The sequence below is a fragment of the Bombina bombina genome, chromosome 2 (genome assembly GCF_027579735.1).
Source record: "Bombina bombina isolate aBomBom1 chromosome 2, aBomBom1.pri, whole genome shotgun sequence".
Lineage (NCBI taxonomy): Eukaryota > Metazoa > Chordata > Amphibia > Anura > Bombinatoridae > Bombina > Bombina bombina.
In genome coordinates this window covers 838,323,151-838,346,951 of record NC_069500.1, presented here as the reverse complement: position 1 = coordinate 838,346,951, position 23,801 = coordinate 838,323,151, and the positions used below count along the sequence as shown (strand labels likewise).

The following is a 23,801-nucleotide window of genomic DNA, read 5'->3' as shown; positions in this document are numbered from 1 at the left end:
AACCAGAAGAACCATTATCAGTATCAGAATGATGATGTTCATTTAAAAATTCATCTGAAAAAAGAAGTTTTAAAAGACTTTTATGTATACTAGAAGGAGAAATAAACAGACATAGCCTTCTTAATGGATTTAAAAATAAAATCTCTTATGTTATCAGGAACACTCTGAAAATTAGATGTTGACGGAACAGCAACAGGTAATGTAACAGTACTAAAGGAAATTTTATCTGCATTAATAAGTTTGTCATGACATGCAATACAAACAACAGCTGGAGAAACAGATACCAAAAGTTTATAGTAGATACACTTAGCTTGGTAGTTCCAGCACCGGGCAGCGATTTTCCTGAAGTATCTTCTGAGTCAGTTGCAACGTGGAACATCTTGCAATATGTAATAGAAAAAACAACATATAAAGCAAAATTGATCAAATTCCTTAAATGACAGTTTCAGGAATGGGAAAAAAATGCCAGTGAACAAGCTTCTAGCAACCAGAAGCAATAAATAATGAGACTTAAATAATGTGGAGACAAGAGTGACGCCCATATTTTTTAGCGCCAAATAAGACGCCCACATTATTTGGCGCCAAAAATGACGCCACATCCGGAACGCCGACACTTTTGACGCAAAAAAACGTCAAAAAATGACGCAATTTCCGGCGACACGTATGACGCCGGAAACAGAAAAAATGTTTGCGCCAAAAAAGTCCGCGCCAAGAATGACGCAATAAAATGAAGCATTTTCAGCCCCCGCTAGCCTAACAGCCCACAGGGAAAAAGTCAAATTTTTTAAGGTAAGAAAAAATGATTGATTCAAATGCATTATCCCAAATATGAAACTGACTGTCTGGAAATAAGGAATGTTGAACATCCTGAGTCAAGGCAAATAAATGTTTGAATACATATATTTAGAACTTTATAAAAAAGTGCCTAACCATAGCTTAGAGTGTCACAGAAAATAAGCTTGCTTACTTACCCCAGGACACTCATCTACATGTTGTAGAAAGCCAAACCAGTACTGAAACGAAAATCAGCAGAGGTAATGGTATATATATATAAGAGTATATTGTCGATCTGAAAAGGGAGGTAAGAGATGAATCTCTACGACCGATAACAGAGAACCTATGAAATAGACCCCGTAGAAGGAGATCATTGCATTCAAATAGGCAATACTCTCCTCACATCCCTCTGACATTCACTGCACGCTGAGAGGAAAACCGGGCTCCAACCTGCTGCGGAGCGCATATCAACGTAGAATCTAGCACAAACTTACTTCACCACCTCCATAGGAGGCAAAGTTTGTAAAACTGATTTGTAGGTGTGGTGAGGGGTGTATTTATAGGCATTTTAAGGTTTGGGAAACTTTGCCCCTCCTGGTAGGAATGTATATCCCATACGTCACTAGCTCATGGACTCTTGCTAATTACATGAAAGAAATAATCTTTTATGATTTAGACAGAACATGCTATTTTAAAATTTGCTTTGTTCCCTTTGTATCCTTAGTTGAATAGTAAATCGATGTAGTATCATAGGAGCTCAGGAGTGTGCACCTGTCTTTAGTTCTTTATGTTTGAAACAGTATCTAGCGCTGCTAAAAACAATGTTGAAAGACACTGCTGCCATAGAGAATTAAAAGATATATGCACACTCCTGAGCTCCTATGAGACTACATAGATTCACTATTCAACTAAGGATACCAAGAGAACTAAGCAAATATGATAATTGAAGCAAATTGGAAAGTTGTTTTAAATTGCATGTTCTAAATCATGAAAGTTTATTTTTAGTTAACCAGCGAGGGCAGAAAATTCATGAACTGACAAAGGTCCTATGACAGTGCCAGGTTTAAAGACACTGAGCTCTTCGGTACAACTCATTGTATTGACAACGTTTGTCTATGAAGATTTTATGGCTATGTGCTGGATTATATACACCGGTTATGGCTGAAACACCTAGTTTTTTCTCCATTACATCTCTTCATTAGCCACACATTTTCTGCTAGAGAATATTATGTTTCTTATTGTTCTTCAAACATTTTTTCCCCAAGACCCAGTGCCATGATACCATGCTTGGTCTGATCTAACTTCTTTGTACATTTTTCTTTGGACAAAGGTTTTTTTGTAGCACTCTATGCCCAGACCAGTTTGAGGCTAGAGTGATATTTTAAAGGTATTTCCCATATTTTTAAAAGTGACATTTTAATATAAGTTATGTTTGAAAGGTAACTAGTCTAAAATTGGTCTGGGCATAGAGTGCTACAATTGCATCCTTTCTTTGGAGCCTTTGTCCAAAACACTTGGACAATCTATTCATGATGCAAGCACCACTCATATAACTAAATATGTAATTATGCAAGGAGTTGTGATTTAACTGAGCATTATAATGTGATATATTAGGGGATTGCCAGATTGGTGCTGCTGTTAGTGGGGGGGCGGTGGTCAGTCTAATTTATAATCAGATCATTTGTACAACCTCTTACCTTTATATTTACGCAGTTTGTTGCCGGTTTTACTAACTGACTTAAATGTGCCAGACAATCTGTGTTCTTTTAAATTCCTGCAACTATATAGCATCAGTGCTTTGAAATATTAATTAGCAAATTATAAAACAATGTATTTTTCTAATACAAATCTATTTCTCACAATGCTTCATATCATACAAGTAAACAGTTTTGATTATTCTTTTCTAACCCAGTCTTAAAGGGGCAGTAAAGTCAAAATTAAACTTTCATGATTCGGATAGAGCATGTAATTTTAAACAACTTTCCAATTTACTTCTGTTATCAAATTTGCTTTGTTCTCCTTTGTATCTTTTATTGAAAAGTAAAACTAGGTAGGCTCATAAGAGCTCAGGAGTGTGCACGTGTCTTTAGTAATCTATAGCAGCAGTGTTTTGCAACATTATTTGTAGCTTTGTTATACAATGTTGCAAAACACTGCTGCCATAGAGTACTAAAGACACGTGCACACTCCTGAGCTCTAACGAGCCTACCTAGTTTTACTCTCCAATAAAAGATACCAAGCGAACAAAGCAAATTTGATAACAGAAGTAAACTGCAAAGTTGTTTAAAATGGCATGCTCTGTCTGAATCACGCAAGTTTAAATTTGACCTTACTGTCCCTTTAAGTAACTAGTACAATAACCCACTATATGTATAGTGATACACAAAAGATCCTTGTATAGACCGTCTGTACTTCCCTGAACAGAAAACAGTAAAGGATTCCGAGTAAGGATATGTAAATCAGCTTTATAAAGCTTCACCTGTGCTTCCAATGTCCGTGCACGTGTTTAGACAGTGTTCTCCCCAGGACCTTTTAAGCCGATTCTGATTTTACTGATCACCCTGCTAAATATTAAGCTAAAAATTTTAAATGATCATTAAATACATTTATGTTAAATGATACAATTAATTTGTGCTTTAGATAGCGGAAAGTGATATATTACACCCACCCAGCTACTTCATAATGCCACCCGGCTTGCAACATTTTCTGTGGAGAGCACTGTTCAACATTTGAATAAAAAAAAAATATGAGGCACTTTGCATCTCCTTAAAGGACAAGTCAACACATTAGATTTGCATAATCAACAAATGCAAGATAACAAGACAATGCAATAGCACTTAGTCTGAACTTCAAATGAGTAGTAGATTTTTTTATAACAAATTTCAAAGTTATATATATTTCCACTCCCCTTGTACCATGTGATAGCAATTAGCCAATCACAAATGCATATACGTATAGTCTGAATTCTTGCACATGCTCAGTAGGATCTGGTGACTCAAAAATTATAAATATAAAAGACTGTGCACATTTTTTTTTAATGGAAGTAAATTGGAAAGTTGTTTAAAATTACATGCTGTATCTGAATCATGAAAATGTAATTTAATCTGAGTGTCCCTTTAACCAGAATCTCCGGCCTTAAATGAAACATTATTAGTTAAGATTTTCTAAAGGAAAAATGTGCAGATGGGCCTATACATTATTCATTTATAAAATGTAGATTTCAAGCGTCTTAATGGTTTGATAGCATGAGTTCATCTTTCCAAAACATTCACATTTAGGATTCAGTTTCTATGTTTTCCAATTATAAAAATGTCCTGCAAGATGTATACTTCCTGATGGAAACAGACTTTAGTAAGGTGCAGAGAAGATGAGATAATTCACTCCACAAACAGCAATAAAACTGTTTTACTGACATCTGACACACAGATTCAAAAAGCTGATGCAAAAATACAAAACAATAATATGCCAAGGAGGAATGGGACCACTGCATCAATAGCAAATCCATGTCGATTCTTGCTTTAGTCATAACTGCACTCTATCAATGAGGTGACTTTTCCACATCTAAACCAATAGCCGTGCTAGCATAAAGAACACTGTCAGATGACACGCACAGCTATTGGTTTTTAGAGGTGGAAACGGCACCTTATTGAAAAAGATCACTGTGCTGTGGGCTGCCAGAGGCTCTGACTTTAGCAAACTGCCGTGGCACAGACAGATTGAGTTTAGCACCTTTCTTTTAGCAAATGATCAATGAAACTTCACATTATTTTTAGTGATGGTAAATCCTAGTGTTTTTTTAAATGCTCGGATTTATCCAACACTTTAATATGACAATAGGGTATATATAAAACTATCTATGATGGCATTTCAATTCATTTACACTGCCATGCTAAAAACATTGTATAGCAATTGTATTACAATTCAGTTTGAAAAATGTCCCAAATAATGTACATGGTTTCCTAATCACTGTCATTTTTGCTTCTGATTAAAGGGAGAGTATACAACAATTTTCATATAACTGCATGTAATAGACAATACTATAAAGAATAAGATGCACAGATACTGATATAAAAATCCAGTATAAAAGGTTTAAAAACTTACTTAGAAGCTCTCAGTTTAGCTCTCTTGAAAAGGTAGCTGGAAAGCCCACTCCCCCCTTCTTTTGCATATGAAAAGACCCTTTACACAAACAGGAGCAAGCTGGAGTAGGTATACGTCGTATTCTCCTAAAACTTTGGGGCTTGGTTAGGAGTCTGAAAATCAGAGCAATGTTATTTAAAAATAAGCAAAACTATAAATTTTTAAAAAATAAACGTTATGGGCTATATAAATAGATCATCTACAAAACATTTATGCAAAGAAAAAATGAGTGTATAATGTCCCTTTAAGTAAATGCATGAATATGTGTGTTTATGGCATTACTTTGTACTTTACATTGACCTTTGTAGCATTTTTGCAGAATTTCACTGGAAAGAAGCTCTAAAAAGCAAACAAAAAAAAAAAAAAGACAATCAAAAATAGCTATATTGTTCTATATGTTAATGCAATTAATTGTAGCTTGTATTTGTAGAGGGGGACAGACATTGTACTGAAAAAAAACATAATTTATGTAAGAACTTACCTGATAAATTCATTTCTTTCATATTAGCAAGAGTCCATGAGCTAGTGACGTATGGGATATACATTCCTACCAGGAGGGGCAAAGTTTCCCAAACCTCAAAATGCCTATAAATACACCCCTCACCACACCCACAATTCAGTTTAACGAATAGCCAAGAAGTGGGGTGATAAGAAAAAAAGTGCGAAAGCATATAAAATAAGGAATTGGAATAATTGTGCTTTATACAAAATCATAACCACCACAAAAAAAGGGCGGGCCTCATGGACTCTTGCTAATATGAAAGAAATGAATTTATCAGGTAAGTTCTTACATAAATTATGTTTTCTTTCATGTAATTAGCAAGAGTCCATGAGCTAGTGACGTATGGGATAATGACTACCCAAGAAGTGGATCTTTCCACACTAGAGTCACTAGAGAGGGAGGGATAAAATAAAGACAGCCAATTCCTGCTGAAAATAATCCACACCCAAAATAAAGTTTAACGAAAAACATAAGCAGAAGATGCAAACTGAAACCGCTGCCTGAAGTACTTTTCTACCAAAAACTGCTTCAGAAGAAGAAAATACATCAAAATGGTAGAATTTAGTAAAAGTATGCAAAGAGGACCAAGTCGCTGCTTTGCAGATCTGGTCAACCGAAGCTTCATTCCTAAACGCCCAGGAAGTAGAAACTGACCTAGTAGAATGAGCTGTAATTCTCTGAGGCGGAGTTTTACCCGACTCAACATAGGCAAGATGAATTAAAGATTTCAACCAAGATGCCAAAGAAATGGCAGAAGCTTTCTGGCCTTTTCTAGAACCGGAAAAGATAACAAATAGACTAGAAGTCTTACGAAAAGATTTCGTAGCTTCAACATAATATTTCAAAGCTCTAACAACATCCAAAGAATGCAACGATTTCTCCTTAGAATTCTTAGGATTAGGACATAATGAAGGAACCACAATTTCTCTACTAATGTTGTTGGAATTCACAACTTTAGGTAAAAATTCAAAAGAAGTTCGCAACACCGCCTTATCCTGATGAAAAATCAGAAAAGGAGACTCACAAGAAAGAGCAGATAATTCAGAAACTCTTCTGGCAGAAGAGATGGCCAAAAGGAACAAAACTTTCCAAGAAAGTAATTTAATGTCCAATGAATGCATAGGTTCAAACGGAGGAGCTTGAAGAGCTCCCAGAACCAAATTCAAACTCCAAGGAGGAGAAATTGACTTAATGACAGGTTTTATATGAACCAAAGCTTGTACAAAACAATGAATATCAGGAAGAATAGCAATCTTTCTGTGAAAAAGAACAGAAAGAGCAGAGATTTGTCCTTTCAAAGAACTTGCGGACAAACCCTTATCTAAACCATCCTGAAGGAACTGTAAAATTCTCGGTATTCTAAAAGAATGCCAGGAAAAATGATGAGAAAGACACCAAGAAATATAAGTCTTCCAGACTCTATAATATATCTCTCGAGATACAGATTTACGAGCCTGTAACATAGTATTAATCACAGAGTCAGAGAAACCTCTTTGACCAAGAATCAAGCGTTCAATCTCCATACCTTTAAATTTAAGGATTTCAGATCCTGATGGAAAAAAGGACCTTGTGACAGAAGGTCTGGTCTTAACGGAAGAGTCCACGGTTGGCAAGAGGCCATCCGGACAAGATCCGCATACCAAAACCTGTGAGGCCATGCCGGAGCTACCAGCAGAACAAACGAGCATTCCTTCAGAATCTTGGAGATTACTCTTGGAAGAAGAACTAGAGGCGGAAAGATATAGGCAGGATGATACTTCCAAGGAAGTGATAATGCATCCACTGCCTCCGCCTGAGGATCCCGGGATCTGGACAGATACCTGGGAAGTTTCTTGTTTAGATGGGACGCCATCAGATCTATTTCTGGAAGTTCCCACATTTGAACAATCTGAAGAAATACCTCTGGGTGAAGAGACCATTCGCCCGGATGCAACGTTTGGCGACTGAGATAATCCGCTTCCCAATTGTCTACACCTGGAATATGAACCACAGAGATTAGACAGGAGCTGGATTCCGCCCAAACCATACTTCTTTCATAGCCAGAGGACTGTGAGTCCCTCCTTGATGATTGATGTATGCCAGAGTTGTGACATTGTCTGTCTGAAAACAAATGAACGATTCTCTCTTCAGAAGAGGCCAAAACTGAAGAGCTCTGAAAATTGCACGGAGTTCCAAAATATTGATCGGTAATCTCACCTCCTGAGATTCCCAAACTCCTTGTGCCGTCAGAGATCCCCACACAGCTCCCCAACCTGTGAGACTTGCATCTGTTGAAATTACAGTCCAGGTCGGAAGCACAAAAGAAGCCCCCTGAATTAAACGATGGTGATCTGTCCACCATGTTAGAGAGTGTCGAACAATCGGTTTTAAAGATATTAATTGAGATATCTTCGTGTAATCCTTGCACCTTCCTGAATCATAAACATCACTCACAGACTGAAGCTCTCCTTCTCAGCTTCTGCATATTGTGAGGCAGTATCAGACATGGTTCTTAAAGCGTCAGTATGCTCTGCATCTCGTCTCACCCCAGAGCTATCTCGCTTACCTCTAAGTTCAGGTAGTCTGGCAATACCCTGACAGTGTATTATCCATGACTGCCGCCATGTCTTGTCAAGAAAACGCTATGGGCGCCCTAGATCTACTTGGCGCCATTTGAGCGTGAGTCCCTTGAGCGGGAGTCAAAGGGTCTGACACCCGGGGAGAGTTAGTCGGCATAACTTCCCCCTCGGCAGATTCCTCTGGTGATAAAAAAAATTTAAAGACAGAATATGATCTTTATTGCATAAAGTGAAATCAGTACATTTGGTACACATTCTAAGAGGGGGTTCCAACATGGCTTTTAAACATAATGAACAAGGAGTTTCTTCTATGTCAGACATGTTTATACAGACTAGCAATGAGACTAGCAAGCTTGGAAAACACTTTAAATCAAGTTAACAAGCAAAAATATAAAACGGTACTGTGCCTTTAAGAGAAAAATTGTGTCAGAATTTGAAAAACAGTGAAAAAATGCAGTAAATCAAACGAAATTTTTACAGTGTATGTAATAGGCTAGCAGAGCATTGCACCCACTTGCAAATGGATGATTAACCCCTTAGTTCAAAAACCGGATCAAAAAAACGAAATAGACGTTTTTTTAACAGTCACAACCAACTGCCACAGCTTTCTGTGGCCCTACCTTCCCCAATAAACGACTTTGGAAAGCCTTTGGGCCCTATAGAGATGTCCTATAGCATTCAGAGGGCCTTTGAGGGAATCTGGATGTCTTAGTCTGTAATTTTAACTGCGCAAAAAAAGCTAAAATAGGCCCCTCCCACTCATACTACAACAGTGGAAAGCCTCAGGAAACTGTTTCTAGGCAAAATTTAAGCCAGCCATGTGGAAAAAACTAGGCCCCAATAAAGTTTTATCACCAAAGCATATATAAAAACGATTAAACATGCCAGCAAACGTTTTATATTGCAACATCATAAGGGTATTACCCCTGGGAGTAAGCATGATACCAGTCGTTATTAAATCACTGTATTCAGGCTTAACTTACATTAATCCGGTATCAGCAGCATTTTCTAGTGTTTTCCATCTCTAGAAAAAATTATAACTGCACATACCTCATAGCAGAGTAAACTGCACGCCATTCTCTCGCTGAAGTTACCTCACTCCTCAGACATATGAGAGAACAGCAATGGATCTTAGTTACAACCTGCTAAGATCATAGAAACCTCAGGCAGATTCTTCTTCTATTTACTGCCTGAGATAAAATAGCACAACTCCGGTACTATTTAAAAATAACAAACTTTTGATTGAAGAAAATAAACTAGCTATATTTAACCACTCTCTCTTACGACCTCCTTGCTTGTTGAGAGTTGCAAGAGAATGACTGGCTATGACAGTTAGGGGAGGAGCTATATTACAGCTCTGTTGTGGGTGTCCTCTTGCAACTTCCTGTTGGGAATGAGAATATCCCACAAGTAATGGATGATCCGTGGACTGGATACACCTTACAAGAGAAATCACGGAGTTCAGCTGATTTTCTTCACTACAAATTCATCTTGAACTCAGTATTCTGCCCTTAGTATCCACAAGCAACACTACTTCTCTACTCTTATCTCTAATCTTTCTTCAAACCCAAAACGTCTGTTCTCCACTTTCAATACTCTCCTCCGCCCTCCCCCACTTCCTAATACAACTTCTCTGTCAGCTCAAGACTTTGCCAGTCACTTCATTAACAAAATTGACTCCATCAGACATGAAATCAGCTCTCAACATAATTCCATTCTCTCCTCCCCTCAAATGCTCTCACTCAACCACAACAATCATAACCTGAAACTTAGTTCATTCTCCCCTGTTACTGAGGAAGAAGTTTCGGCACTTACACTGCGCTCTCACCTCACTACCTGTCCCCTTGACCCTATCCCCTCACAGCTACTCCCCTCCCTCTCTGCTACACTTACCCCTATACTAACACACATTTTCAACCTCTCCCTCATCGATAAAACATGCACTGGTCACACCTATCCTCAAAAAACCTTCCCTTGATCCTACCTCCCCATCCAACTACCGCCCTATTTCCCTCCTCCCTCTTGCTTCAAAGCTTCTCGAAAAACTAGTATATGCACGCCTATCCCATTTCCTTACGTTAAACTCCCTTCTTGACCCGCTGCAATCTGGATTTCGTCCCTATCACTCCACAGAGACAGCTATTGTTAAGGTCACCAACGACCTACTTACAGCAAAATCAAAAGGCCACTTCTCTCTGCTTATGCTCCTTGATCTGTCCGCAGCCTTTGACACTGTCGACCACCCTCTTTTGCTCCAAACCCTCCAATCCTTCGGCATCTGTGACACAGCCCTTTCATGGCTCTCTTCCTACCTGTCAAACCGTACCTTCAGTGTAGCCTTCTCTGGGGCCTCCTCTGCCCCGTCACCACTTTCTGTCGGAGTACCGCAAGGCTCTGTCCTCGGTCCCCTTCTCTTCTCAATCTATACGTCATCACTAGGTTCCCTAATTAAGTCCCACGGTTTCCAATATCATTTGTATGCCGATGACACCCAAATCTACTTCTCTGCACCAGACCTATCTCCTTCCTTGCTAACCCGTGTCACTAACAGTCTTTCTCACATCTCTTCCTGGATGTCCTCTCACTACCTCAAGCTAAATCTCTCCAAAACTGAGCTCCTCATTTTCCCCCCTTCTTCCAAAATCTCCACCCCCAATATCTCTATAACTGTCGACAACTCCATCATTACCCCTACCCCGCATGCCCGATGTCTCGGGGTCACACTTGACTCAGATCTTTCCTTCACTCCTCACATTCAGTCCTTGGCTAAAGCCTGCCGCTTCCACTTTAAAAACATCTCCAAAATTAGACACTTCCTTACACAAGACACAACTAAGATTTTAATCCACTCTCTTATTCTTTCCAGCCTTGATTACTGCAACTCTGTCCTCTCTGGTCTCCCCACCTGCCGCCTAGCTCCCTTACACTCCATAATGAATGCCTCTGCCAGACTCATCTTCCTTACACGTCGCTCTTCATCTGCTGCTCCTCTCTGCCAATCCCTTCACTGGCTTCCTCTTGCCTCTAGGATCAAACACAAAATTCTCACTCTGACATACAAAGCCCCCAACTGCACTTCTCCCCCCTATATCTCAGACCTTGTCTCCAGATACTCTACCTCCCGTCCCCTTCACTCTGCTCATGACCTCCTACTCTCCTCCTCTCTGGTTACCTCATCGCACTCCCGTTTACAGGACTTCTCCAGACTGGCTCCCATCTTGTGGAACTCTCTGCCTGGCCCCACAAGACTCTCCCCTAGTTTTGAAAACTTCAAGCGCTCCCTAAAGACTCTACTGTTCAGGGATGCATACAACCTATGCTAACCTTACTTTATACCAGTTCCACTCCTCCATTGCTATCCCCTGAACCCCCTTAAGTCCAGCTGTTTGTAAATCACCTTCTTAAGAGCTAATTACAACAGTGCAACTCTTGGCAGGGCCCTCTACCCATCTGATCCCTTTAATGGTTTTGTTGTACTACCCTCTGTTTACAGCGCTGCGGAATCTGTTGGCGCTCTACAAATAACCGATAATAATAATAATAATAATGCAGTGGACAATGATCCCTCTAATGCCAGTTTTGTGAGCAGCCCAGCAGCGGAAAAGATAATTAGAGTAATTAGCAAACACTACACAATAAAGACTGCAGGGTGTGGTTCCCTTATCAACTGTTTCACAAAACTGACCATAGAGGGAACACTGGCTGTAGGGTCAAGGTAAAAGCAACACAATGACCATGTCCTGTACTGCAAGAGCATCAGAGAAGGGTTTCTTCCTTTTGGTATTTCCCACTGTCATTACAGGTCACCAGAGATACAGTAAACAACATGTAATTACAAGACTGTTGTGCTGCCATCTACCAATCAGCAAGCGCTACCCAGGTATGAATCAAAAATGGGACGGCTCCTAAGCTTACATTTCTGCCGTTTCAAATAAAGATACCGAAAGAATGAAGAAAAATTGATAATAGGAGTAAATTAGAAAGTTGCTTTAAATTGCATGCTCTATCTGAATCATGAAAGAAAAAAAATGTGGCTTTCATATAACTATAATAAAAAGTATAAAGATAAAAGCCAAGTCTAAATGTTTTTCATTAGCCATATGCCACCCACCACTTAAATGGACAGCATACACCATTTTTCATATAACTGCATGTAAGTAATAGACACTACTATAACGAAGAATATGCACAGATACTGATTTAAAAAAAACAGTATAAAACCTTTTACAAATTTACTTAGAAGCTCCCAGTTTAGCTCTGTTGATGAGGTTAGTCTGGGACACCCAGTGAAAGGGACTGGGAAATCAGAAACAGACAGAAACTCCCCCTCCCCCTGCATAAAAAAAGACAGATTAGACAAACAGGAGCCAGCAGTAGTCTGTAAATGAGCGTATACATCTGATACTGTGGGGCTTGGTTAGGAGTCTGAAAATCAACACAATTATTATTTAATAAGCAAAACTATACACCATGTTAAAAAAAAAAAAAAAAAAAAAAAAAAACACTCCCAGATGGGCTATATAAATGGATCATCTACAAAACATTTATGCAAAGAAAAATCTAGCGTACAATGTCCCTTTAACCTCATTTGGAGGAGCCAATTCAGACTTGAGCCTGCACACAACAAGGCTGGCCACAGTCATGCTAGTATAAAATGCATTGCTTTTTGTTATTTAAAGACAAATAAGGAAATATATTAAGCAGGCTTAGTCGTGAGAAGTCAGGAAGGTGCTTTTCGAATTCTGAGTATTAGCACATCAACAATTTTCCGAGCTAATTTGCATGAGAAGGGAGCAAATAAATAATATCTAAACATTTTATATACAAATCACAAGGTTTTTACAGCCCCTTTAAAGGAACAGCACCAAGAAGACCTGTACATTTTAGGTTGTGAGGGGTTAACTTAATTACTTGGTTTTTCTAGATGAGCATTCTTCAGTTCCCTGTACTAAATAGTTTTTATGTTTTGCCAGAGCAGATTACATACATCCAGAGACCTTGTGGCTCTTCAGCACACAGCCCTGAGGTCAATAAGGGCTAGCGCTTAATCAACATCAGAATAAGATTTTTCGAAATATTATGCATTTAAAACATCTCTTACATTAGACTTATCACATTCCGTAGCAAACTTATTCTGATATTTCCTGTATGGTCCTGAGTATAAAATATGATGTAATATATACTGTCATCTAGCTTTGGCATAAGTTTTATGGCCCCTTGTAAAAGCCCACCCCAGGCTCCTCGGTGTACTTTCCCAGGAGAGACAGAGTTATGACATCAAATATGTTGGAGAACCGAAGAACTTTGGCATTCAGTGGGGAGCCAACCTGTGGTGTATTGGATGTCTATTTCTTTGACAAAGCTTCCTTGGGGCAGGAAATACTTTTATCTTGCTAGTAGTGAGTAAAAATATGATTTTCTGTTATTTTCCACCCTTTCATTTTAAACTGTTTGGTGCAATTCTTTTTTTGTAGCGTTTTTTTTTTTTTTTTTTTTATGCATGCACTGTGACCTTTTTTTGTTTATAATAAATGTTTAATTATTAAAAGGGACACTGAACCCAAAATTTTTCGTTCGTGATTCAGATAGAGCATGCAATTTTAAGCAACTTTCTAATTTACTCCTATAATAATTTTTTCTTCATTCTCTTGCTATCTTTATATGAAAAAGAAGGCATCTAAGCTTTTTTCTTGGTTCAGAACTCTGGACAGCAGTTTTTGATTGGTGGATGAATTTATCCACCAATCAGCAAGGACAACCTAGGTTGTTCACCAAAAATGGGCCGGCATCTAAACTTACATTCTTGCATTTTAAGTAAAGATACCAAGAGAATAAAGAACATTTGATAATAGGAGTAAATTAGAAAGTTGCTTCAAATTTCATGATCTTTCTGAATCACAAAAGAAAAAAATTGGGTTCAGTATCCCCTTAAGTTCTGTCTTTGTCTGACATAAGATTCATGTTACTGAAGATGCAGTTATTAGTTTTGCTTTTATATAGCTTTTTTAAAAAAAAAAAAACTACAATTTTGTAATCTATTAGGTTGGAACGACTGAGGATTCCCTGACTAAAAACGTCCTGGTGGTGGCTTACATAGTTGAATTAGTGTGGGTGGTGGTGTTAAAAGGTGATTTTTAATACATTTTTTTTTTTAGGTCTTTTGCAATTTAATTTAATTTTAATCCTTGCACCCACAAAACTACATCACGGACTCACTTGGAATAGCTGGTTCTTGACAGACAGTGAACATAATGAGAATGTAATTGAAAATGTCTAGTTATGCATAAAGTTATTTAGTTTTGCCCCCTTTTCATGTAACTTAGCTCTACAAATTGTGGACTTACTGATTCTCAGAACAGGAAATGCACACACCACAATTCTCAAGGATAACCTTTCTAAAATTGGCTCCATGAGAACAGCGAAACAATGCATTTTATACTAACACTATGGCTAGCCTTATCTTCTCCGGCCTGGCTCGTCTAAATAAAGCAAGTGGTAGGCATGGTTTGGCTACTGAAAAACTACTGAAGAAAACAAGATGTTAACTTGTTTTACAAATGGCTGATATGTTTTTCTATAGCAAGACAACAAACTGAAATATCTATTAATTACAAGATTTTTAGAATCCCTTTCAAAAAGGTATATGAAACCCAATTTTTTTTCTTTCATGATTCAGATAGAGTAAATTAGAATGTTGCTTAAAATTGCATGCTCTATCTGAATCATGAAAGAAAAAAAATGTGGGTTTCATATCCCTTTAATTCAGCTTGAGGACAAGAAAAGGGGGAGTATGGAGGATGAATTGGAGATATGTCTGTCATACTAAGCACTGAACAACTTGAACATTTCCATAAAAATTCCTATATTTTGCATTTTAAAAAGTCATCTTGCATTTTAAACAGGAAATAGAAATTGATTTATCTGCAGACAATTCAAGTAATACACTATTAAACTTATCTGAATACCAATTTGTTTCTTTCATGATTCAGATAGAACTTATAATTTTAAAGGGACAGTAAAGTCTAAATAAACTTTTGTATTTCTGATAGAAGAAGCAATTTTAAAGTTTCAAATTTACTTCTGATATCTACTTTGTTTTGTTCTCTTGATATCTTTTGCAGAAAAGCATGCCTAGGTAGGTTCAGGAGCAGCAATGCACCCCTGGGAGCTAGCTGGTGATAGGTGGCTGCACATGTATGCCTTTTGTTATTGGTTCAACAGATGTGATCAGCTAGCTCCCAGTAGTGCATTTCTGCACAAAAGATACCAAGAGAATAAAGCAAATTTGATAAAATCATTTCATAAATATGTAAAGAAAAATATGACCAAGAGAAAACAGCATGCTAGTCAGGATACGTGACTTCTCACACTAAACAGCTGCGTCTGCAGAAGAGAAACTGAAACCTAAACCGATTGAGATAAATAAAAAGTGTAGCGAGTAAGGACAGCTGTTTTGTAACATGCCGACACAACCAAAGTTCCAGTCAGAAACTAAAGCATACTTCCCCTGAATATGCATATTCAGATCTGTAGCTGCCTTCTCCTGGAAATCAAATAATAGATTATTTCAAGGGACATTGGGGTTTGTTTGTTTTTTTTTGTTTTTTTTGTTTATGCATCAGAAATTGTTAAATGCATTAAAAAAAATCTGCATACAAAAAAAAATACTTTAAAAAAATTTATACGTCATTTTGTTAGAAAATAATTATGTTTTGCAGGCCAGGACATACCCCTTGAAAGGCCTCTTTCTTGATTGCACTCAGCCTCAGAGATTGGAAACACTGAAATTTTCAGTTAAGTTCCTAAACTATGCATATTTAAATATTTCATGGGGAACTAAATTTTATGTCTACTTAACCTCACACAAAACATTACTACTCTACTCAAGATTACTGTTTATATTAAATGTGAAAGAATGATCAACCATGCTGTATCTCAAAGTTATTTATTGTTTAGTCTTTTGCATTTCCCTGCATCCCAGCATTTCTACCATCTACCAACACAAGACAGTCAGAGGTTTTAAAGGGCGATAATAGTCAAAAAATGACTTGTTCTAATCTGTAAGAGCATGTAATTCTACAACTATCTACCCTGCTCTTACTGCATGCTTAACCTCCGCAAAAGGGGTGAAGCACACAATAAAAAATGTCTCTCAGGACCCACAGTGCACTGCTGGTCCCGAGCGGAACCTGCCACTGATTTAAAGGGCCATTATACACTCATTTTTTCTTTGCATAAATGTTTTGTAGATGATCTATTTATAAAGCCTATAAAGTTTTTTTTTTTTTTTTAAATGTATAATTTTGCTTATTTTTAAAGAATATTGCTCTGATTTTCAGACTCCTAACCAAGCCCCAAAGTTTTATTTGAATACCATCAGCTACCTTCTCCAGCTTGCTCCTGTTTGTGTAAAGGGTCTTTTCATATGCAAAAGAAGGGGGAGGGGGGAGTGTCTTATTTCCCACTTGCAGTGGGCTTTCCAGCTACCTTTTCAACAGAGCTAAAGTGAAAGCTTCTAAGTACGTTTTTAAACGATTTTATACTGGATTTTTATATCAGTATCTGAGCATCTTATTCTTTATAGTAATGTCTATTACATGCAGTTATATGAAAATATACTGTCCCTTTAATCAGCAGTGCAACTAGTGCTGCTGACTAGATCCTTGTCATTAAATAGATAGGCAAGTACTCTAGAACAAGCTCAACAAATCTAAGATGCCAAGGAGCCACACAATCCTTAAAATGCAACATATACATGTTATATAGAAAAATATAAATACGCACACATATACGTACAACATAAGTGGGTACACCACTGTGCAATATCACTTAAATATCAAATTATTCAAAATGGTATCACCTTTCAATAATTGCCTTATTTGTAAGTTGACAAGTAGATATGAACAATGGAAAAAATACTTTAGAAAGACTTTATTGAAAATACAGGCCCCAAAGTAGAAACACAATGTAACAAATGTGAATACACCTGTGATCATTGACACAAAAGTTAAAAAACATGTTATCAATGAAACAATTTAGTAAACCTGTGATTTCCAATTAGCCAATTAGCCTAATTACATGAACATGGTTATAAAATTACCTATGAACACCAGAACTTTCTCAATTTTAGAACTATAGTGTTTCTCCACATGGAAAAGAATTGCCAGAGGAATTGAAAAATCTGATTATGCAATGTCACAAATATGGAAATAAATACAGGAAGATTGGTGACCAACTAAAAATCAGACGAAATACACTTGCAGCAGTAATCAGGAGGTATAGAACGAGCCATAGTACCAATAATTAAAGCTGCAGTGGCCATCATCCTAAAATGACGCCATAGACAGTGCGCTACTTCCACAATCTAGCTCTGAAAAACAGACGAGCAAATGCTTCAGACCTGGCTCAAAGGTGATCAATGAGTTTCTGAGACAGCTCAAACATTGCGTATCGTCAACCTGTGCCCAAGAAAAAAAAAAACTTGCTTGCTCTTCGGCACAAAACTGCAAGATTAAACTTTGCTAAAAAACACGAGAATTAGTCTGATGCCTTATGAGCACGTTTTTTGGTCGGATGAGACCAAGATAAATTTGTTTGGCTCAGATGGAGTCCAGCATGTTTGACTACCACAGTGAATGCATAGACACAACAGTGAAGCACGGAGGTAGGAGTGTGATGATGCTGCATGAATGCAAAAGGTGTTGGGGAGATGACATTTATAGATGGTACCATGAACGCCTATGGATATACCAAAATACTGCCTGACGTGATAACTTCCAGTCTTGAGAAGCTTGGCAAAAGGAATATTCTAACTTTATCATGATCCAAAGCACACTGCCAAAATCACAGGAGTTTCTAAAGAAGAAAAAAGTAAAAACTATGACCTGGCCAAGTATGTTGCCTTTCTTGAATCCAATAGAACACCTCTGGGGCATTTTAAAGAGAAAGGAAGAGCAACACAAGCTCTCCAGCAAAAAAAGCTGAAACAAATTGTCTCTCTAGCGATTGGCAGAACCTCTCTCCATAAATTTGTGCAACACTGGTATCCTCCATGGTAAGGAGGATTGAGTCTGTCATCAAAAATAAAGGTGGACATCCGAAGTATTGAAACAAATAAAAGGATATGAATCTCAGTAATGAAAGTTATACTGACTTTTGATGAGTTCCTACCATGGGGCCTATATTTTTTTTTTTTATACAGTAAATCTAAACTGTTTTTAATTTTACATAAGAGCAAATACCCTACTGTAAAACTCAGAAGTAATGCAATTATTGTAAAGTGATACCATTTTGAATCATAGCATCAGGCCCTGGTGCCCAGGTTTAGAGTCTACAAGGTACCCATAACACCAAAAATTAAAATTGTAGATGGCTGACTCATTGTTTTATATAAATGTTATTTAGTTTTAAGCTTTTACAGCAATTTGTATACACTCCAAGTGCCAGCCTCTAAGCATATGTAGCTGCATACTGGTGTATACAAGACAAGGATGTGTTCAATTGACCCACCAAAAACATAAACAAACATGATACACATCGTAGAGCCTACAAATATAAACAATTTTGCTTAGTTCCCTTGGTATCCTTTGTAAGAATACTGCTGCTGTGGAGTGTTAATAGCATTCTATGGTAGCAATGTTTATAGCAATCTTAGTTGCAAACACTGCTGATAGATGGCACACTCCTGAGCTCACCTAGCATTATTTTTTAACAGAGGATACCAAAGGAACAAAGAAATTGATAATTGAAGTAAATTGCATGCTCTGAATAATGTTTAAGTTTGACTTTACTTTCCCTATAACAAAAACACTTTGCCTCTGGTCATTTCATTGCATGTGACATCCTCATGCACAATGCAATGACATCACATGCATCACCAGTGTTTATAACTAAGAGATCTCAAATCAATGTATGTAGTGTATCTAAAGGGTTACATGCATCAACAAATGATTCTTCATAAGAACTGCAATACATTGAAACAAACCATCAGTTATCTCAGGAAATATGAATAAACGTTAAAAAGGTACAATTACTAATTGTTCTACACTGTTGTACTAATTGCTGTTTGTAGACTTTTACATTACCTAATAAATTTCATTACTTTTAACCTGAATGTTGAACTTTTTTTTTAACAAATGCCAAAGTTTTGAGTGAGAGAGTGTGTGTAACTAATCACAAAATGTACTTTTATATAATCTGCAAATTAATATTTATTTAGCTAAATATGCCACAAATGTATACATTCCTGGTTTGGAACAAATTATTTTGGATACACATTGTGCTTAAAATTGATAGAAAGTATGGGTTGGAGGGGGGTTTTAGATGCTTTTTTTAAGGTGAGGGACAAAATGTTTGCAACACACCAAAAGCATAGATTTTTTACATTTTTAAAATGGAAGCACAATAACACAGACACAGCACCATGAACTGCACTAAATAATATCTGCTGGGAGGGTGTATTTGTTTACACATCCTTAGAAAAATATAGATTTGTTCTAAACAGCCATATATAGACACACATTAACTGCACAATATAATATATATATATATACACACAAATGTAATTTACTAGTGACAATCTCCAAATATAAAATACACTAAAAATAAATGCAAACTCCATACATATATCAAGTCAGCCTGTGTTTATAAAAGGAGACAAATGATAGTTCTCTACATGCAATTTGTGTATATTCGTAAATAATGTGAAAACTCATGATTTTCTGTGTGTGTGTGTGTGGGGGGGGGGTATTATATACAGATACATGCAAAACATGTACAGGCTTACAGACATAATACCGTAGGTTATTATAATACTACAGATAGCTCGCCTCACACAATCATTAAACTGTTCGTTGCTATTCTAAAAATAATTTTATACCCTAAATGTGCGTATTTATATCAGTGTTTATATGTGAAGAGACATGTATATGTTTAATACATATAGTTTCCTGGTGTTCAGATCATGGTTTTATTAACATCAGTGATCACCCAAGCTGTCTAACACGTTGTAAAACGAAGGACAGTGTAGTAATTATTTCCTCCCAAGCAACTCCTCACCCAGTCTTGTTGCCTGATATCTTCGTCTGTCTATTCGGCCAGTGTCTGCCTCAATCCCCGGACAGGCCGCAACTGAACAGCGCCCGCCCACATGGCGAGCTGATTGGTGGAAGAGAACCAAGCTAGCTCAATACTGTTTTGTGATTGACTGTACAAGCATGAGTGACATTTATCCCATTACCCCTTTACTTTGATGGTCAACAATATAGAGGTTTACTATAGGCTGAAAACTGACATATACCCGCCTACTGATACCAACATTGCGTTTCATTGGCTATGGTCTCGTGACGCACATTAGGGAAGAAGGTCTTTATGAAGAAAATTTCTTCCAATTAGTGACCAAGCATAAAATGATTGACACTTTATAATATATCCTCCAGCCTGCGTCCGCCCTTACACAATTATTTTCTGATTGGCTGACCTGCTGTATTATACATTTCATTAATCTCTACAATTGGTCAATATTATTGTCACTCAAGATTACGAGCTGGGGCAGTAGCACAAAGAGTGAAGACGTGATTCCAGGCACACTGTAGCAGAAAAAATGGGAGGGGAAGAGCGAGTAAAGGGTGACCAAGAGGTTGCAGATTTGGTAAAAACGTATGGTAGCATTCATTTGTGATCTATTTTTGCTGCCCATGCAATTATTTTAAACATAAATTTATTTTCATTGAGCATTTGAGGATTTTTTTATTTAATCCTCAATGGCAGGCGTTTGATGCATTTTTTTTTTATAACCATAGGAGGCTAGGCAGAATTTCATTATCGTGGTAAACGTGATTTGGGCTTCGTTCTGCCGTGTATAAATGTTATGGCAATTTAATGTGCTTTTAACCTTTTTTATTACGTTCATGACAATCTGACAAAAAACAACAAATAAACGAAAAATTTAATTTTTTATATGCTCCCACATCAATCATTCTTTCTCTGTAATGTGAAAAACATATTTTTTGTAACTCTTTTATAGAGTAAAGATATTAAAGGGGGGATGTACTAAAAGGAATGACAAGGGTGAATGACAAAATGGAATGCCCATAGACTATAATGGGATGTAAAATTAAAAGTGTTGAAGCAACAAAACTATGATACATATCAACTAGATATTTACCAGATATGTTCCCCAGGTACAGTAGCATATTCTGAAAGTGAGATTACTTCAGATTATAGCTGCTTTCTATGGAATGACAAGGGTGAATGACAAAATTGAATGCCCATAGACTATAATGGGATTACATTTAAAAGTGCTATAGAAACTAAACTATGATACATATCAAATAGATATTTACCAGATATGTTCCCCAGGTACAGTAGCATATTCTGAAAGTAAAATTACTTCAGATTATAGCTGCTTTCTATGGAATGACAAGGTTGAATGACAAAATGGAATGCCCATAGACTATAATGGGATTAAATTTAAACGTGCTATAGAAACTAAACTATGATACATATCAACTAGATATTTACCAGATATGTTCCCCAGGTACAGTAGCATATTCTGAAAGTGAGATTACTTCAGATTATAGCTGCTTTCTATGGAATGACATGGGTGAATGACAAAATAGAATGCCCATAGACTATAATGGGATTAGTTTTAAAAGTGCTATAGAAACTAAACTATGATACATATCAAATAGATATTTACCAGATATGTTCCCCAGGTACAGTAGCATATTCTGAAAGTGAGATTACTTCAGATTATAGCTGCTTTCTATGGAATGACAAGGGTGAATGACAAAATGGAATGCCCATAGACTATAATGGGATTACATTTAAAAGTGCTATAGAAACTAAACTATGATACATATCAAATAGATATTTACCAGATATGTTCCCCAGGTACAGTAGCATATTCTGAAAATTAGATTATTTGAGATTATAGCTACTTTCTATGGAATGACAAGGGTGAATGACAAAATGGAATGCCCATAGACTATAATGGGATTACATTTAAAAGTGCTATAGAAACTAAACTATGATACATATCAAATAGATATTTACCAGATATGTTCCCCAGGTACAGTAGCATATTCTGAAAGTGAGATTACTTCAGATTATAGCTGGTTTCTATGGAATGACAAGGGTGAATGACAGTAGCATATTCTGAAAGTGAGATTACTTCAGATTATAGCTGGTTTCTATGGAATGACAAGGGTGAATGACAAAATGGAATGCCCATAGACTATAATGGGATTACATTTAAAAGTGCTATAGAAACTAAACTATGATACATATCAAATAGATATTTACCAGATATGTTCCCCAGGTACAGTAGCATATTCTGAAAGTGAGATTACTTCAGATTATAGCTGGTTTCTATGGAATGACAAGGGTGAATGACAAAATGGAATGCCCATAGACTATAATGGGATTACATTTAAAAGTGCTATACAAACTAAACTATGATACATATCAAATAGATATTTACCAGATATGTTCCCCATGTACAGTAGCATATTCTGAAAGTGAGATTACTTCAGATTATAGCTGCTTTCTATGGAATGACAAGGGTGAATGACAAAATGGAATGCCCATAGACTATAATGGGATTACATTTAAAAGTGCTATAGAAACTAAACTATGATACATATAACATAACATAGTATAACATAACATAGTAGATAAGGTTGAAAAAAGACTGAAGTCCATCGAGTTCAACCTATACAAATCTAAAATACTTACAAAAAGCTCCAGTTAAGCTTAAATAACCCCATTAAAATGTGACCCATTTAATACTAGCAATCATATCCATGAATTTTGTTTATATACAGAAATTTATCCAGACTATTTTTAAATGTATCTATGGTATTGGCATTCACTACCTCCTTTGGTAATGAGTTCCACAATTTTATTGCTCTTACAGTGAAAAAAACGTTTCCGTTGCAGGAGATTAAATCTCCTTTCCTCCAACCTTAAATTATGACCTCTTGTCAGAACCAATTTTCTTGGAATAAAAAGAGCTTCTGCCATCTCTGTATATGGGCCTTGAATATATTTATATAAAGTAATCATGTCACCTCTCAAGCGCCTTTTTTCTAAAGAGAACAGACCCAGTTTGGCTAGCCTCTCCTCATAGGTTAATTTCTCCAATCCCCTTATTAGCTTTGTGGCCCTTCTCTGAACTTTTTCTAGTTCTGCAATATCTTTTTTAGCAATCGGTCCCCAGAACTGCACTCCAAACTCAAGGTGAGGTCTTACCAGGGCTTTATATAATGACAGAATTATGCTTTCCTCCCTTGAATCAATGCCTCTTTTAATACATGCTAGTATCTTATTAGCCTTTGAAGCCGCTGCCCTGCATTGTGCACTCATTTTTAGCTTGTTATCTATTACTACTCCCAAATCCCTTTCCTCCTGTGTTTGGCTAAGTCTTGTCCCATTTAAAAAATACATAGCCTGCTTATTTTTACTTCCAAAATGTAGAACCTTACATTTTTCCGTATTAAATCTCATTTTCCATTCACTTGCCCATAGTTCTAATTTTCGCAAATCCCTTTGCAAAGAGAGTTCATCCTGCTCTGACCTAATGACCTTACTTAATTTAGTATCATCTGCAAAAATAGAGATGTCGCTATTTAATCCTTGCTCCAAGTCATTTATAAAAATATTAAAAAGAACAGGGCCCAGTACTGATCCCTGGGGGACACCACTGATTACCTTTGTCCAATCTGAGTATGATCCATTTACTACTACTCGTTGCTCCCTATCTTTTATCCAGTTATTTATCCATGAGCTAACATTTTCAGCTATTCCCAGTCCCTTAATTTTGTGCA

The 23,801-nt window shown here is 36.9% G+C and overlaps 1 protein-coding gene across 2 annotated transcripts in view; it reads right to left on the bottom strand.

The window, feature by feature from the left end:
- KDM4B (lysine demethylase 4B) overlaps window positions 1-20,154 on the bottom strand; it is a 233,457-nt gene extending 213,303 nt beyond the window's left edge. Inside the window, exons 1-2 of one of the 2 annotated variants that reach the window (XM_053703173.1) lie at window positions 20,032-20,097; window positions 4,876-5,027 (exon numbers count right to left, since the gene is read on the bottom strand). The gene's annotated coding sequence lies outside the window, so the exon portion shown is untranslated. Of the gene's footprint in view, window positions 1-4,875; window positions 5,028-20,031 lie in introns of both variants that reach the window. The other variant, XM_053703174.1, reaches the window with a different exon arrangement.
- Window positions 20,155-23,801: the final 3,647 nt, after the last annotated feature.